The following is a 16,247-nucleotide window of genomic DNA, read 5'->3' on the forward strand; positions in this document are numbered from 1 at the left end:
ATTCGTGAATTTCGAAAGAAGTCGGCCTACGCACAGATCTCTCAAAGGCGCACTGAATATTGTTCTGACGATTTTCAGAATTGTCCAGATCCATTGTACTCACTGAATGAAGAAATCAAAGAAGAAACAGAGCCGAGAAGCACACGCCGCAGCGAGCGCGCGATGTGCACGGGCCCACTGGACGATGACGGCTACGGAGACACCGACGAACACAGCTGTCGGGAGCAAAGCTCAGCCCACTGTGTCTCGTCACAGCTGTGTCACACGCGGTCGCCATCATCTGTATACGGCCAAATGAACGTGCCTGCGCTGTTAGAACACCGACCAGAGTGGTTAGCTGCATTGACCTCCCTGGCAATGTCTTGCAGTCGTCCAAGCCTCTTGACTACAGGTACTCGTATGTGCCTCGATAAGAAGTGGACAGACGTCGCATCTCTCTCGCCGTCAGGTGCAGCCGCGAATGGTACTTAATGTAGTTTTCTGCAAGCGTCAGCGGAGCTTCAGTCGAGCAAAGTCGGGTAAGAGGAGCAACAAAAATGTCGGATACCGGTATCGGGAATCGAACACGGGCCCCCTGGGGGAGAGCCAGGAACCCCAGCCACCAGACCACACCGGCCCATTTTTTTTTTTTTTGAAAAATAAAACACCCCTCGCTTCCTGAGTTGCGCAATTGAAACTGAGAGAAAATGATAATAGCCTCTCCTGGCTAAGTGTTCTTGCAACAGTAGGACTATGCTTGATTCTGGGATAGTCGGTCACTGGAATTAAATTAATGTATAATCCGAAATAAGAAATATATAAAAAGTAGTTCATGAAGGATTAGTCGAGTAAAAACTGATTTGGATCTTCAAAGAGGTATCTGTAATTAAAATTACAAAGATATAAATGGTGCACAACACGTAGGTCCTGGTACCCTCACACAAAGTGAAACATTCTCCATGTAGTAAGCAAGCATTACTTGTTCAGGGTTCTGTTGGGGCCTTCACGGCTACCGTAGCAGCCCCGGGGCACACGAAGTCCCCCCCAGCAGCAATCCCCTACTTCAGCATGCCAGCAGTTGTAACCTAGATCACGTTAGCCAATCCCCTGTTTTTCGAATAGTGGTTGTAGCAAGTTCCCAAAACATTTATGATAATTCTTTTTGCTATGCACTTGGTAGTACTGTAGCCGTAAATACTGATCGTATTCCAATAGACTGCCGGCACCCTTGTTGTGAATGACATAATTGCTAAGTATCCATACTATTGCATTATTCTTTTGTGCAGGCGATGAGACGTTTTGTGGTAACAGCATAGTAAGTATCGCAATTTCTCCGCCATCAGTTCTTTTTATAAAGGCTACCTGTTGCCTTACTGCCGACTGCTGTGGCCTAGCGGTTCTAGGCGCTTCAGTCCGGAACCGCGCTGCTGCTACGGTCGCAGGTTCGAATCCTGCCTCGGGCATGGATGTGTGTGATGTCCTTAGGTTAGTTAGGTTTAAGTAGTTCTAAGTTCTGGGGGACTGATGACCTCAGATGTTAAGTCCCACAGTGCTTTGAGCCACTTGAACCATTTGTTGCCTTATAGTATCCCAGATATGCTGGTAGCCGTTGCAGACAAAACGAAGACGAAACTTCCTGGCAGATTAAAACTGTGTGCCTTTCGCGGGCAAGTGCTCTACCATCTGAGCTACCGAAGCACGACTCACGCCCGGTACTCACAGCTTTACTTCTGCCAGTGTCTCGTCTCCTACCTTCCAAACTTTACAGAAGCTCTCCTGCGCAGGAGAATGCGTAAACGAGAATATGCGCTTGCAGCAGCGATTACCCTCGCTCACAGGTTGACGACGACACGTCCGGCGGGGCCGCCATACGTCCGTCCCGCACCGCGACTGCAACTCGAATGGACTCGGCCACGCTTGGCAATCGCCGTACCACGTATTTACCCTGCTCATTCAAGGGAAGCGTCCCTTTAGGCATCCACAACTAGAAAATGCTGTGTCCACCGCATGGTAGTGCCACAACATGGCTGTAGCTGTGATGGTCTAAGAGATAGCATCTAAGCACGATTTCGTGCCGTGGCCAGTCTTCGAACCTGGGCTATGTCGTAACCACTAAAGAATCAAAGCTATACCTCGCGGCTGGAGTCAATATGCTTCACCCTCCACGTTACACTCATACGTAAATGTCGAAGGAGATTACTCAAAGAAAAAGCTAGAGGGCAAAGTGGTTGCAGCAAAACAGCAGTCTCCTGGTAGAATTTCTTTTTTCTTAGGACCTCCCTTCTCTCCTCACAGCACTTCCTTACATCCTCCAATGAATGTCTTCTTCGGAGAGCTTCGCTGGTTTTAGATTGTGATGTCCAAAAGGGAAAGTAGATTCTCATCCTATTCAGTGGCTTTCAATACCGTTGATCAAAAAATTATACGCTGCTTGAAGCCTCCAGTGTGGGGAAAGAAAATGAAAACGTCCGCATGTTGAAACACATAGTAATACTACCATGATTGTACCTAAAGGGGTGACAAAGATCAACAAACCACGGGAATGGGTCTTTTGGGATGTACAAAAGAAAAAATTGTTTTGACAAAAATCCTCTTGAGATTCCAGCAATGCCAGTCGCAGTAGTAACCACGGTAAAAGGACATCATTTTGTTTCAGCGGTAAATAAAATATTTTCTCCGTAAAGCAAATGGCCTCCCACTGTAAGTCTCGAGAAAACATTTGATCAGCAGGATAACTGCTGGAAATAAAATGTTGTCTGTGAGGTGAAAGAACCATCGTCCACTCGGTGGCTTCCATGAAACGAAATGAAATGTAATGTAAGTTCATCTCAAATTACAAAAACGATGATACACTAAAAATAAAAAGTTTTCAACCAGTGGCGTGTTTGATAAAGAAAATACGCTCTACCTAAATGACGCCCGTCAGCTTATTCATAATCATACGTCAGGGATATATAGCAAAAGCGTCAAACAAGAACACAAATAACTCCACAGCCTAATATAACTAACGTATAGGAACTGTCATGTTAATTATTATTCTAAAAAGAGAGTCCTCCTCCAAAACCAATGTAAGCGACATCTATTAAATTGTCAGTCGTTGGGGGAGGGGGAGGGGGTACAAACGCATCTGCAAGATATCTCCATCACAAAAATAGAACCATAAAGAATAAAAGAAAGTTAAAGTTTCGTGACAAATATCGTTCCCATCCAATGAAGAAATATCTCTTCCTTTAATTTTACAGTTTGCGTCTCATTCAATATTTACGTTCCGTTCAAATGTTCAAATGTGGGTGAAATCTTATGGGACTTAACTGCTAAGGTCATCAGTCCCTAAGCTTACACACTACTTAACCTAAATTATCCTAAGGACAAACACACACACTCATGCCCGAGGGAGGACTCGAACCTCCACCGGGACCAGCCCCACAGTCCGTGGCTGCAGTGCCTTATACCGCTCGGATAATCCCGCGCGGCTTACGTTCCGTAACACAATGTAAATTTGATGATAATTGCCAGAAATTTGAAATGAGTAGGGAGTCCTCTGTTAGAGCAGCTTATCAAATGCATATGCTAAGACGACATGAAGAAAATTGGTGAACGCTGGATGATAGTTTTTCTTCGACTTCGTGTTACGTTCTGCAAATGATGTATGGCATAAATTGTATGTGCCACAAACCAGGTAGTGACAGCTGCTGTTGTTGTAGCGAATAGACTGAAGTCAGGGATGAGAGCAGTCTACGTTAGTCCTGCTTACCAGGGCGAGAATCCATAAAGCAACGTGTCAAACCGACGTAGAGCACTCACAAGGGGATCGATTCCCCAGTGTGTTTTCAAAAAAATGGCTCTGAGCACTATGGGACTCAACTGCTATGGTCATCAGTCCCCTAGAACTTAGAACTACTTAAACCTAACTAACCTAAGGACATCACACACATCCATGCCCGAGGCAGGATTCGAACCTGCGACCGTAGCAGTCGCACGGTTCCGGACTGCGCGCCTAGAACCGCGAGACCACCGCGGCCGGCCCAGTGTGTTTTCTTATTGACATCTGTCACACGAGATGTATGGCTTTAAATGTATTTGATTCATCTTGGCACTGGCAGGAAGAACACGGCTCACCACCTTGTACCAAAGGCTGCTCACTTCTCATGAAAGATACGGAGCTTGAATATTCGCTCATAGCACCTTCCACGTAGACGTCTGGTAACGAGCCTCCATTTTATTTCCAGCTGGTGGCCCCCTCAAACTTTGGTATACCATTTCTGCAGTTCGCGATCGAGGGTCCAGATCGTTAGCGTTGAGGTAACTCCTCTGAATGAAAAATTCCCGAAGATACCCCAGCCGATACGGAATCGTAGTCCGGTTAATCGGAGCTGTCTCTGATGCGGAGCGACATGTGCTGAACAAGATAGCGGTAGGACTTGTGGAATATACCTCAATCGTGCGACATGTACTAATGATGAGTAGTGCTGCAGCTTTCGTAGTAAATTGGCTCAGTCCAAGTCCTTTTTGCCGCGATAGAGTACACGTTGCGTGGGACACTTCAAAAATATCGCCCCTCCGCGGGAGCCAGTACACAGTCAGTGTAATTACTCTAACCAATTCCTTTGGTAATTTAAATCTAGGCGAGGTGTCAAGCTTTGCTAAGGTCGAAGGAATTTATTAGAATAACACATGTTTCAACGTTAGGCTTCCGGTTGCGTTCAAATGAGTCATTCCTCTTATTCCATATAATGTGAGACCCCAACTAGAAACAGCGGTTTTCAAAATGTTTGCGTGAAAACAGACGCCTAGAATCTTATGTTCCTGTTTGACAGTAAACCAAGGTCGCGTAAAACCACGAACTGCATTATAAATTAGCAGGAAAACGGTTTTGCGGGTCTTTGCTACCGCCCCCGAAGCCCGCTCGTCGAACGTGAGAATTGTTGTATTATGTCACATCGGTGGGCGAGGACACCAAGAGGCCACGGCCATCGCCATAGGCCCGACAAACCCGTTTGTTTCTTCCACTGCGTAGTCCCATGCAGATTCTGTCCAATTTTCGTAAAATTGGATCCAACGAAATTGCGAAAAGCGCCATGAACATTGGCAACCTTTGTTTAACTGAACATTTAATGTCAATACTGTCAGATAAAAGTTCATTAATGCAGACTCGATATGTTGAGGCTTTAAATTAGTTACAAATCATTGTCACAAATTGCGTGCCCAAGCCAAATTTTTGTAAAATTCGCCGCATTATAAATTAGCATGGCTGACCCGATCAAACGTCTTAGCGAGATCAATAGATAAATTTCCAAATGGGATTTTCTGCACTATGGCGTAAGCAATGATATTCCTATAAGTTGACAGGCTCATAAATTGTCCTATACGGCACCGCTAAATTCTGAAAGTCACTCATAATCTTTGATATTACGACTTTTAACCGTGTTGCAACACATTTCGTGAAAAGTTTGTGATCTACCTTGCGTACATTAATGGGGAAAAGATTTTGCATGCACTCTGGTTTTCGGTGTGGGGGTAATAATCGCTTCAAGAAACGGCGCAGAAACCGGCACTCTGTTTAAAAAAAATGGTTCAAATGGCTCTGAGCACTATGCGACTTAACTTCTGAGGTCATCAGTCGCCTAGAACTTAGAACTAATTAAACCTAACTAACCTAAGGACATCACACACAGCCATGCCCGAGGCAGGATTCGAACCTGCGACCGTAGCGGTCACGCGGTTGCAGACTGAAGCGCCTTGAACCGCACGGCCACAATCTGTTTAAAATTTCATTTAAAGTATCACTCAGCGTTGCACCAAGTAAATGCCAAAACCGAAGATAAAATTCCGGTATCAATCCATCTGCCCCTGATGACTTACTTTTTGAACATGTCTTAAGGACACCAGATACTTCCTCTGCTGTAAAGGGGTCATTAAGATGGCGGCGATCAGTGACTGTTGAAACTTGTGGTACAATCTGTAAAATATCTGAAAGAGCTTCACAATTTTTTTCACGAATGAGGATGTGCCTGAGTAAGGATTGGCGCCTGGGTGCGGTGTCGCTCGCCAGCAGCTGATTCAAGTTCCATTAAGAAACGGCTCACGGCTTGCCTTTGTTTTTGTAACAAGTGGAACAATGAAAGTGTTTCATTTGCAAGTTGCCCGGGAGCCTGGCAATAACTAAAAAATCGCCGTGTCCGCCATGTGATAGTACCACCACAGCTGTGATGGTGAAGGAGAATGTATGAAGAAATGATTCCGTATCGTGGCCAGGATTCGAACCTGGGTCATGCCCTAACAACTACACCATCGTCACTGTACATGGCGGCCGGAGCTAGGGTGTTCTACGTTACACTCGTATGTAAGTGTCATGGAGGCTACACTTAACGATAAAGCGAAAGGTCAACGTGGTCACAGCAGAACTCCACGCACCTGACAGCGGCGGGATTCGAACGTACGCTTTCGAAAAGACGGGTGCCTTTTTTTATCAGCGTAATAATACTAAAAATTACCGCTTCTGACAGAAACTGAAATGCACACTTGTTTGTGTAATTATACACTCGTTGCAATGGAAGGAGGTTCTTGTGTTTTGGCAAAATCGTAGAATTAACCACAGAAAAATGGTACTTCTTCAGATAAGCGGCAGCTGAATGTAGAAAATTGTGAGTTTGTCTCTGTGACCATTAAATTTCATGATTCAGTTTTTTATTTTTTTATTTTGTAGATTTGTAAAGCAGATGGCCAGCGATTTAATCCACCACTGTTATTGTTAACCGCAGCCCCGACCAATCCCATCTCTTTCCAATAAGATTTTCAATATATTGCCATATTTTCGCTTGTGACCTGAAAGCTTTTTAACTCTGTCATATTCCAGTTTCATTCATATGTGAAAATCGATCTTTTCATCGGGACATAAGTTATTGAAAACGTAATTTACATACTTCCCCATAACCCAATAGTCGGCATTTTCTGCGGCTTTAGTCACTCCGAAAGTTTGGTTTTAATACTGTCTGGATGGATTTTAAATATGGTTATAGACCTTTTTAGAAAGAGCGCAGATCCTTTATGGCGTATAACAACAAGACCTAGACCTCCACTGTCAAAAGCTAGTGCAGCTGTTTTAAGATCCACTCGGAAGACTTCCCCTTACTCAAATAGTTTGCAACTACCGTCATAATTTTTTTTCTGTCATCTTCAGCAAGGGAAGTACTTGTGGAAGATAGAAGACCTTGGAGAGAATGCAAGTATTGATGAATTTAATTCGTTGGACCTGATCCGTAAATCGTTGAGAATTCTCTATTACTGCTCCCTGAATTTCCCCTAAAGTGTCTTCCCAGTTGATATTTATCATATTCATTTGGCAGAGCGTCAGGATTGTCCTATTGGTTTTGTTCAAAAATGGTTCAAATGGCTCTGAGCACTATGGGACTCAACTGCTGTGGTCATCAGTCCCCTAGAACTTAGAACTACTTAAACCTAACTAACCTAAGGACATCACACACATCCATGCCCGAGGCAGGATTCGAACCTGCGACCGCAGCAGTCGCACGGTTCCGGACTGCGTGCCTAGAACCGCGAGACCACCGCGGCCGGCTATTGGTTTTGTGTCTAGTACCCAACATTGCCCAATCTATTGCTATTCATTCGAAACCAATTAGGTATAATATTTTACCTTTGTTAGCATTGAAGTGAGGTCCAAATACGCTGCAGAACTTTTGAAGGACTTGTTTCAGTTGAACTAGGTTCTCATAATTTCTTATAACCACTCCCACATCATCAGCATAAGTTCGTATCACAGCTTTGTGGCCAGATAATGTCGTGCTTGTTAAGTTAGCGTGAACAGTCATAAAACGGGCTCTAAGGAAATTAAAAACGTAGACAGCGGGCTATCTTGGGGGATGCCTCTCTATATCTGCATTTGCTTAGATATTTGACTGTTTATAGCCATTTTAACGTTTAGGCCAGTCTCAACATTTTTTGTCACATCTACAGTTCTGTGGAGAAATCCCACCTTTTTCATTATCTAAGGCAAGAATGAATGTGGCATTACAGAATCGCCAGATTCCTGGAAATTTAGGGGGTGGCTTCCAATCTGGGTTTCTATTCATTCCCAGTAGGCATTATAGTTGGCACAGGAGTAATCTTGGATAACTCTTGGATGGAGATCGGAATAGGGAGCATGGAGTGAGGTTCTGTGTATGAGGTGGTGAGGAGTACAGGTTGGTGGTCACTTCGAGCTAGACTGAGGATCTCCATACTGAGGCGTCCAAGGAGGTTGTTATATGCTAGGACAGGTATGGTATAGGATGGGAATAATGTCTTCTTGCAGGGAGTGGATAAACTGGCGCCACCACTGGACTCTGTGGGGTAGCTACTGTGAGTGTTGAAGTCAGCAGCAATAATGTAGATAGAACATGTATGAACTATGGTGGTAAGGAAGTCATAGGGGATGGGGTGATTAGGCTGGACATAGATGATGGCACATGTAATGGTTAGGGTTTGGAAAAAGAGGATAAGTATAAGGTGCTCAGTGGGAGTGCTGTGTAAAGGTTGTGGCTGAAAAGGGATGTTCTTGTGGTGGCCAGTTGTCACTGTGCCTCTAGCCAAGGGGAAGGGGATTATCTGTGCAGTGGAGGAAATAGGGACGAGTTTGGACATGTGATGTGGTTGGAGGAATGTTTCATTAAGGATAAACGTATGGATGCTGTGTTGGGATAGGGTATGCTTTAAAAGATGTTTGGTGATAAGGAGGGAGCATATGTTATGGTGCAGGATTTTTGTAAGGGACAAGATTGGTTCGTGTGAGTAAGGTCTGAGGAGGGTTAAACAAGGGCGTTGAGGCACGTGAGGATGAAGTAAACTTGGTTGTGCGAGTAGGTGGGTTCAGTGATGAGATGGAAGATGAAGTGGGCAGTAAGGGAGACTTGTTGGAGTGTTTGTGGGCGTTGGAATGGATGAATGTTTTGGAGGGTGGTGGTAATGAATTCAATAATGTCTTTAGCAGTGGGAGTTGGATGGATTGAATCGTCGGGTGAGCAGGTTTATCAATTGGATGGATTAGGACAGGAGGCTATGGTTTTCTAAATCTGTATGGTTGTTCGATTGAGATTTCATTCCTCATCTGTGAACACAAGGTAGACCTCTGTCATCACTCCATTGAGAGTGGGCGGATGGTGAGAAGGCTGGGATTGTTTGGTCCCAGCTGTGGTTGTCAGATATGTTCAGGAGGCTTTGGGACCAAAGGTAATATGAGGAATTTTCGACAGGAGGTCAGTGTGGATGATGGACTTCAGAGACTTTAGTAGGACAGAGTATTTTCATGGAATGATTTGTTGAATGTGGAAGCTTGGTAGGTATTTTTTGATTTTGAGAATGAGGGATTTGTGTTTGAGACAGAGTTGGAGAGGATTAAGGTGTGGATGATAGGGGAAGAATTTGGAGTGGGTGGAGCTGCGTCCATTGCTGCCTATCGTCAGGTTCAGTTTGTGTTTCTTTAGGTGTCAGAATGGGAGAGATGTCGGTCTTCTGACTTTTGTAGCACGCTGGCACTAGAAAAGCCATGCTATATTGATACAAAGTTCAACTTTTAGATGAGAAAGAGGTACAAGAGGGAATGAACTCTCAATTGTATGAGAAGCAGTATCTAGCAGACACACATGGTAATCCATTCAGTTCCTAGACTACTAGAAGTCATCGCCTGCGCACTAAACTGGACACATTTTCAATGCCCATTGAAGCGAGATTTGTAATGACACTTGGCAGATGCCTGTGCAGATCGTATTCATCATCTACATCTACAAAAATGAACTATTTTTTCAGTATTAATTTACAAGAACATCCTTCCATGTGCTTATCACCACAGAATCTACTTCTCTCAATTCTACTTCTTCTATTTTGCCTTAATAAATGTAACAACTACTTTTCTTATACTATTTCTACATGAGTAAGATGCTTGAGTGTAATCTTTTATATGTAACATTTTCTAATGTAAATGTTACATTGATGTCTCAGACCAAGTATTAAATGAAATCACAAAATACTGTGTTTTAGAAATAACTGGATTGGTAATTATCCTGCAACCATGAATTTTAAATATGTTATGTGCACCAGTCATTTTTGCACTGTTCTGTTCGACTTCATGATTAAAAAAACAATAAGCAGGTTCTACATAATTTCTGAATCATTAGTTATCTCATTGGGATAACTGTTACAAAGGCTAAATACATTATGACTAGCCTGACTAATTCTAATCATGAAACAAAATCTTTGACATGTTAAAATACAAATATACCATTAGTGACAAGGAAGTAAATAACCACAACACAATAAGTCTAATTGGTCATACTTATTTTTATTTTCTAAAATGATAACTTCCATAACTGTAGAAATAGAGGGTAGGACGAGAGATCATGCTCAAAGAGAAGAGAGAATGTGGTAAGACAAAAATGGTAAATATTCCCAGATCTATAAACATTCTGAGCTTACATATTATGCAAGTCTCTTTTTTATTATTAAAGAAAATATTAATTGTACTCTTAAAATTAAATCACAGATGAAAATTGTGTCTGAAATTTCTAACCATGTGGTTATGTTGTACTCACATAGGCACAGAATGTACTAATATATATGTTTTCAGAGGTCTCTAAAGCTTCTATACAGGCAATAAGATCTACCTTGTTACTGCAGCCTCTAATATTCTGATGAAATAAGATAACCTATTTTTCTGTGTGGTTTAACTATTTTCTGGGACTTTACAGATATTTTAACTTCCTTCATAACAGGGTGCCAGAATCCTGATCAAAACACAAAAAATTTACCTCTCTGACACATGTAAGTACAGTGCTATTGCTTTGTGTGCTTTTGTGTGGCCACAAATTTTCTGCAAGAAACTCAGCCAACCTATCTTCACTTACTGAAAAACGGAAGGGAGTTTCAGTTTAACACCACTTATTAAAAAAAGGAAGGAAGATTCACTTTAACACCACTTCGACATCAAGTTCATTAGAGACAGTACATCTCTTAATATGGTTTAGGCCATATCTATTATATTCCCACCTCCCAATTATTGCAACAGGCACTGCACTCATATGGGATTTCATTTCAGTCATCAACTCACAAGGGAACGTTCCCAAATGTCAATAAACGATCTTGATGAAACTTCACAGGTATGTACAGGGGGTAAAATAATGTTAAACGTACTTTTTTGTTTGAGCCCAATTTCAATTTTAACAGGTAAAACACATCCCAAAACGTAATTAGGCATACTAGGTTTGAAGAGAATACCTCTGAAACGTGATATAAAAGTAATGTTGCACATTTACAAATTAATAAGTAATTAACATTCTTGAAAACTGTGTAATTGAATTTTGTAATAATCTGAAATGTTTCAAAGTATTCCACCATCATTAATTAATCTTGTGAAATGAAACTTTTGTTAAAATATAAATTAAAGGATCATGTTGTGCTAGTGGGTGGAGCAGGAAACAGTACTGATAGGGATCAGGGCTACAATATTGAGTGTGACCTGGTAAAAATAGCATCTGCATCGAACTTTACAAATGTTGGCTTGGTTCTTGCTTTCATGCACCATGACTGGCCCCAATTGAACAGCTCTGTCAGGAGGGTCAATATGGAGCTAGATCACCTTTGGTTCCTGTTGATGGTATTAGTAGATGGGACTTCACAAGACATGATCTGCATCTCAGTAGGAAAGGGAAGGGGAAACTGGCTGGGTTGATAGCGAACTTTTTAAGGGGGGAGCACTGAATGTCATTGGAGCACTTTTTTAGGCTAAGATCAGTGTCCAGTCATCCTACATTGATTGAAATTAAGCTTCATGATAAGTTCAGACAGGCAGGTACTAGATATCTGAAAATATCACAAGATTCTCATAACGGTACAGTGAAAAATAATGTTAGTATGTCACAAGATTCACGTAAAAGCCCATTGAAAAACAATGTTAATATATTGCATCAGAATATCAGGGGATTAAAAAACAAAGTAGATGAGCTTCTTGTTTGTTTAGAAGATTTAAAAACTGAGGGTGGACTAGATGTACTATGCCTGTCTGAACATCATATAGTCACAAGTATGGAAATGGTAAATGTAGGTGGATATAAGCTTTCAGCACATGTAAGTAGAGACACTAAGGAGAGAGGAGTAGTTGCTATATATGTTAAAATCAGTCATAGTGTGAAAAATTTGGAAACTAAAACTTTTGCATAGAGCAACATATTGAATCATGTGCACATGAGTTTAAACTAAATAATGGAACTTTTATAATTGTAGCTATGAATAGGTCCCCATTGGGAAATTTTCAACTATTTTTGAAAAACTTGGATTCTTTGTTGTGCTACCTGCGGGAAAAGGAAAGCAAATTATTGTTTGTGAGGATTTCAACTTATATTTTCTGAAAGAGTCCGATAGAAAGCTTGACCTTGAAGTATTACTTGGTTCTTTCAATTTGACATCCATTATTGATTTTCCTACTATGGTCGTACAGGAAAGCAGCACACTGATAGATAACGTTTTCATAGAACAAGATAAATTTAATCAAATAAAAACTTTTCCTGTGAAGAATGGTCAGTCTGATCATGATGCACAGCTAATTACTGCATATGATATAGCTCCATAAAGTAAAGCTGAACAGTCCTCCAAAATAGTGCATTCCATTAACGATTTAACTATTCAAAATTTTAGGTAAAGCCTGCAACAGTTAGACTGGGATGAGGTGTACAGGGAACATGATGCTAATTTAAAATTTAACCTATCTCATGATACCTTTGTGGGTATATTTGAAAACTGTTTCCCTAAGAAAACAATGAAATATAATTGTAAGTAACCATGTAAAAAGCCATGGCTTACTAAAGGGATAAAAATATCTTGTAAACAGGAAAGGGAAATGTATCTTATAGCTAGGAGGAGTAATGATCCCAAAACAGTGAAACATCATAAAAACTACTGCACTGTATTAAAAAGTTATTAAAAAGTCCATAAGTATGTGCATTATGTCTGAGATTAGCACATCTGATAATAAAATTAAAACAATTTGGAATATTGTGAAAAGGGAAACAGGGCAACCAAGAGCACAGGAAGACTGTATTTCTACCAAACATGATGGAAAGTTTGTTAACAAGAAATCGGAAGTAGAAAACATTTTAAATAATCATTTTAAAGTTTTAGAGAAAATAGAATCCGGTTATTCATTACAAAATGCAAGATTGGAGAGGCAGTACTTATGCAATTTGATAAAATTGAAATTCAACCCACCTCTCCTACTGAAATTAGGAATATAATAAATTCACTCAAAAGTAAAAGCTCACATGGAATTGATGGCATTTCTAACAGAGTACTAAAAGCTTGTTCCCAACAAATAAGTAGGATTCTGAGCCACATATGCAGTAGCTCACTGAAACAGGGCTTTTTTCCAGATAGACTGAAATGTACTGTTGTTAAACCATTGCATAAAAAAGGGGATGGATCTGAAGCTAACAACTACTGCCCAGTCTCATTTCTGACAGCTTTATCCAAAATTCTTGAAAAAGTAATGTATTCAGGAGTATCATCACATATTTGTTAAGAGGAGGTACTAACAAATTCTCCAATTGGTTTTCAAAAAGGCTTTTCAACAGAAAATGTTACATATGCTTTCACTGATCAAATATTAAATGCATTGAATAGCCAAACATCACCCACTGGGATACATTGTGATCTCTCAAAGGCTTTTGATTGTGTGAGTCATGTTGTTCTTCTAGATAAGCTTAAGTATTGTGGTATGAGTGGGACAGTGCACAAATGGTTTAATGCATACTTAACTGGAAGAATGCTGAAGGTTGAAATTAACAGTACAGATAGTCTGCAAAAATCAGACAAGTCCTCTAACTGGGGAGGTATCAAGAATGGTGTCCCACAGGATTCAGTTTTGGGTCCCTTGTTATTAATATATATTAACGACTTGCCACTCTATACTCATGAAGATGCAAAACTAGTTCTTTTTGCTGAGGATACAAGTGTAGTAATCACACCCGAAAAGCAAGAATCAGCTGAGGAAATTGCAAATAATGACTTTCAGAAAATTAATAACTGGTTCTCTGCAAATTGACTCTCACCAAATTTTGAGAAAACACAGTTTATACAATTTTGTACTGTAAATGGCATAACACCATTGATAAATATAGACTATGAACGGAAGTCTGTTGCTAAGGCAGAATGTTCAAAATTTCTGGGTGTGTGCACTGATGAGAAATTGAATTGGAAGAAACACACCTTAATCTGCTGAAATGGTTATGTTGAGCTACTTATGCTATTAGGGTTATTGAAAATTTTGGTGATAAACATATCAGTAAATTAGCATACAACGTCTATTTTCATTCACTGCTTCCATATGGCATAATATTTTGGGGCAATTCGTCAGTAAGAAAGAAAGTATCCATTGCACAAAAGCGTGTGATCAGAATAATAGTTTGATCCCACCCTAGATCACCTTGCAGACATTTAAGGAACTCGGGATATTCACAGTACCTTCGCAATACATATATTATCTTATGAAATTTGTCATTAATAACCCATCCTAATTCAAAAATAACAGCGAAGTTCACAGCTACAACACTAGAAGAAAGGCTGATATTCACTATTCTGGATTAACTCTCACACTGGCACAGAAAGGGGTGAATTATGCTGTCACAGAAATCTTTGGTCATTTGCCAAATAGTATTAAAACCTGACAGATAGCCAACCAACATTTAAAAGTGAATTAAAATAATTTCTGAATGACAACTCCTGCTACTCAATAGATGAATTCTTAGATATGAAGTAGCAACTGTAAAAAAATTAATTAATTAATTTGTGTAAATAAAACTTATGTTGAAGTGACGCATTCCAACTCATTACGAAATCTCGTATTTATGGTCTATGGAACAAGGATAAATGTTTGTATGTATGTATGTATAAAGAACCTTACATACATTCATGTGTAATAAAGTTGATTTCTGGAGAACCATATTTGGAAAACAAGCTTTACACAATGTCTATAAGAGAATTTTTAACATACATAATTTAAATAGCTAAACATTCATTATTAGCGTAGTTATTTATTTTCCTTGTATTTGTTTTGTTTTAAATTGTTATTTTACTTCATACATTTTCTTGATCTTTCTTAGTTTTAGGTTTAACATTTCATATATGTGTATTTTGTTAACTGAAAATAATAAGTAACCCATTATTATGATACAAAAACTTTACAATAAATGCTTCAAACATAACATTTTCTTACACCATGAACATAAAATCAACGAATTTTCTTCATGTAATATACATGAGAGAGAATACAAAATAAAACAAAATTCAGCAGAATTTCAAATTGTTCCTCTTAAATAGCATTATGTGTATAAGTCATATTTCAGACATGGTAAGGTGTGGCGAAAAGAATGATTATCTACTAGTGATTGCACCTTAATTATATTGTTCCTCAAGTGGAAATTGACATCAAAGTTATTCATCAGAACTAGATCTGGAAAATCTTCTCACTAAACTCTTCCAACATCGAATGCCATATAACTACCATGTCTGTACCAGTGCTGTTGAATCCTCTGGTATCACCAGATAAATAAGTTTCTTGTCATCGAGTATGATGGTCAAAACGGTTTTCTCACACTAACCACACGCTTTTCGTTGGTTGAAAGCAACTAATGATAAATTTGGACCAAGAATTCGAAAATCTCTTCTTGAAGCCTCAAATCTCCCTGTGACAGCATCGAAATTTAGAAAACAAACGTATGACCAGGTCAAAAGATATTTGAAGGACTTTTTCTTTCCTAGTAAGGGAGAAAAACCGTTACTATTGTTTGATTCTTATGACAGTGAAAGAACCATATGGAACATAATACCTGAAGACAAGGAACTTGTTCATCGGTTATCAGCACAGGTACAGGTGCGATAGGTATATGCCTTTCGATCTTGGAGGAACTTTGTGAGTAGTTTTTTCAAATCTAGTTCGGCTGAATTATTTTGATGCCAGTCTCCACTTGGGAAACAATATAATTAAGCTGCAGTCACTAGTGGATAATCAATTCTTCTCACCATGGATTACCAATATACTGAAATATGGCTGTTACAAATCAGGGTATTTAGAGAATCACCTGCAACAATTTGAAATCCTGCTGAATTTTGTTTTATGTTGTGTTCTCTGTTGTGTATATTATATGAAGAAATTTCGTTCATTTTATGTTCAAGATCCAAGAAAAAGTTATGTTTTAAGCATTTATTAAAGGCTATCGTTGTATCATGAT

Source organism: Schistocerca nitens, chromosome 1 (assembly GCF_023898315.1).
Source record: "Schistocerca nitens isolate TAMUIC-IGC-003100 chromosome 1, iqSchNite1.1, whole genome shotgun sequence".
NCBI lineage: Eukaryota > Metazoa > Arthropoda > Insecta > Orthoptera > Acrididae > Schistocerca > Schistocerca nitens.